Below are 3,230 nucleotides of genomic sequence, written 5' to 3'. Positions count from 1 at the left end.
AGACTCCATGGTGCTGTCTCCGTTCTGTAAAATGAAAGATTAAAAGAGCGGCCAGCACTGTGGCACAGCTGGTTAAAGCCCTAGCCTGAAACACTGGCATTGCATATGGGCACCAGTTCTAGTCCCAGCTGCTCCTCTTCCAATCCAGCTCTCTGCTATGGCCTGGGAAAGCAGTAGAAGATGGCCCAAGTCCTTGGGCCCCTGCACCCACATAGGAGACTCAAAGGAAGCTCTTGGCTTTGGATTGACACAGCTTCGGCCATTGTAGCCATCTGAGGAGTAAATCAGCAGATGGAAGACCTCTCTCTCTGTCTCTACCTCTCTCTATAACTCTTTCAAATAAACAAAATAAATCTTAAAAAAAAAAAATCGAGCCGGCGCCGTGGCTCACTAGGCTAATCCTCCACCTTGCGGCGCCGGCACACCAGGTTCTAGTCCCGGTCGGGGCGCCGGATTCTGTCCCGGTTGCCCCTCTTCCAGGCCAGCTCTCTGCTATGGCCAGGGAGTGCAGTGGAGGATGGCCCAGGTGCTTGGGCCCTGCACCCCATGGGAGACCAGGAAAAAGCACCTGGCTCCTGGCTCCTGGCTCCTGCCATCGGATCAGCGCGCTGCGCCGGCTGCAGCGGCGGCCATTGGAGGGTGAACCAACGGCAAGGGAAGACCTGTCTCTCTCTCTCACTGTCCACTCTGCCTATCAAAAAATAAAAAAAAAAATAAAAAAAAAAATCAAGAGGAGCAGGCCTTCGACCCAGTGATTAAGCTGCCTCTCACATCAGAGTACTGGATTTGAGTTCCAGCTCTGGCTCCTGATGCCAACTTCCTGCTACGGCAGACCCTGCAAGGTGGCAGTGATGGCTCACGTAGTTGAGCTGTTGCCACCCATGTGGCAGATCTGTATTGTATTTCTGGTTCCCACCCTTGGCCCTGGCTCAGCCGCAGATGTTGCAGGCATTTGGAGAGTGAACCAGTAATGGGAGCTCTGTCTGTCTCTGCCTCTCAAATATTTAAAAACAAAACAAGGGGCTGGTGCTGTGGTAAAGAGGGTTAACACCCCGGCCTGAAGCACTGGCATACCATATGGGCGCCAGTTCGACACCTGGCCACTCCACTTCCAATCCAGCTCTCTGCTATGGCCTGGAAAAGCTGGAAAAGCAGCATCAGATGGCTCAATTCCTTGGGCCCCTGCACCCATGTGGGAGACCTGGAAGAAGCTCCTGGCTCCTGGCCTTGGATCAGCTCAATTTCAGCCATTGTGGCCATTTGGGGAGTGAACCAGCAGATGGAAGATATCTCTCTCTCTCTCTCTCTAACTCTGCCTTTCAAATAAATGGAAAAAATAATTTAAAAAAGTATTTAAAAATAAAAATACTATTATTATTTGAAAGACAGAGAAAGAGAAACAGAGAGACCTTCCATCCACTGGTTCACTCCCCAAATGCCCACAACAGACAGGGTTGGGCTTGGCAAAAGCCAGGAGCCTGGAACTCAATCGGGATCTCCCTAGTGGGCGGCAGGGGCCCAAATACTAGAGCCATAACCTGCTGCTTCCAGGGTGCACACTAGCAAAAAGCTGGAATTGGAAGAGAGCTGGAATTTTTTTTTTAAGGTTTATTTATTTATTTGAAAGTCAGAGTTACACAGAGAGGGGAGAGGTAGGGAGAGAGAGGTCTTCCATCCGATGGTTTACTCCCCAATTGGCTACAACAGCCGGAGCTGCGCTGATCTGAAGCCAGGAGCCTGGAGCCTCTTCCAGGTCTCCCACACTAGTGCAGAGGCCCAAGGACTTGGGCCATCAACCTCTGCTTTCCCAGGCCAAAGCAGAGAGCTAAATCGGAAGTGGAGCAGCTGAGTCTCGAACCGGCGCCCATATGGGATGCCAGCGTTTCAGGCCAGGGCGTTAACCCGCTGCACCACAGCGCTGGCCCCAGGAGAGCTGGAATTCTGAACCCAGGCATCCATATGGGATGCAGAAGTCCCAAGCAGATTCTTACTGCTGCACCAAACACCCGGGCCTCCACAAACTTTTTGAAGTACCTTGTATGTTCTCACACTCCGCTACTTCCTCTGCCTAACACAGATCACATTGCAGAGGGGATCTTCAAGTCTGTTCCTTGTTGTATTACAGCAGCTAGCACAGTTTGTGGGAATCCCTTAAATACTTGTTGCAAGGCAAATGAATAAATGTGAATTTGACCACGAATGAATGTCATGCTGAGTCAAAAAAAAAAAAAAAAAAAAAAAAGCTTGTTTTTCTTTGGAGAAGACCCAGATCAACACAAAGGACTGTGGAGGTCAAATTAAGGAAGGGTTAGGTTTATTTATTTTTTTCCCCCAAGATTTATGTATTTATTTATTTGAAAGGCAGAGTTACAGAGAGGCAGAGGCAGAGAGAGAGAGAGAGAGTCTTCCATCTGATGGGTCACTCCCCAGATGGCTGTAATGGCCAGAGCAGCGCCCATCTGAAGCCAGGAGCCAGGAGCTTCCTTCAGTCTTCCACGCGGGTGCAGGGGCCCAAGCACTTGGGCCATCTGCTACTGCTTTCCCAGGCCACAGCAAAGCGCTGGATCGGAAGTGGAGTAGCCAGGTCTCAAGCCAGCACCCATATGGGATGCTGGCACTGCAGGCAGAGGCTCTACCCGCCATGCCAGAGCATCAGCCCCAAGCGTTAGGGTTAATACGACTAAAGAACAAACCAGAGCTAAACCAAGCATGCGGGGAAGATCAAAGGGATGACCAAGTCCACAACACAACAGCTGACACTGCTAGAGGTGTGAGCCCCGTTCTACAAGAGGGCAAGGTAGGGCCTTAAAGCACACAGGAAGCACGGGGACCAGCAGGGTGCCCTCTTCTGGCCAAAGATCGAGCCCACTCTGCCTGCCCCAAGTCCTCCCGGCCGAAGCCGGTTGCAAGCCGAGCAACTGGGTCGCCATAGCAACGCCCGTGAGACGCCTCAGAGCGACAACTTAAGTTCACAGTGACGTAAGCATCCGGCACGCCGGACCTCACAACAGTGGATTTCCGAAACCTTCGGTGGCCTGCCGGGCTGCCCAGGCTCGCGCCGCGGGCCACGCATGCCGCCGGTGCCCAAGCACCCTGTCCGCTAGACCCCCATTCCGTCGGGGACGGTCGTGCTCAGGTGCCTCGCCCTACAGTCTCGAGTGGGAGCAGAGCCCAAAGCCAGGGCGACGACTCTCCAGTCCACGCATTTCTAAAAGCTCGCACGTCTGCTC

The sequence above is a fragment of the Oryctolagus cuniculus genome, chromosome 4 (genome assembly GCF_051225735.1).
Source record: "Oryctolagus cuniculus isolate XC-2025 breed Fujian yellow rabbit chromosome 4, ASM5122573v1, whole genome shotgun sequence".
NCBI lineage: Eukaryota > Metazoa > Chordata > Mammalia > Lagomorpha > Leporidae > Oryctolagus > Oryctolagus cuniculus.
This window is presented reverse-complemented; position numbering follows the sequence as displayed.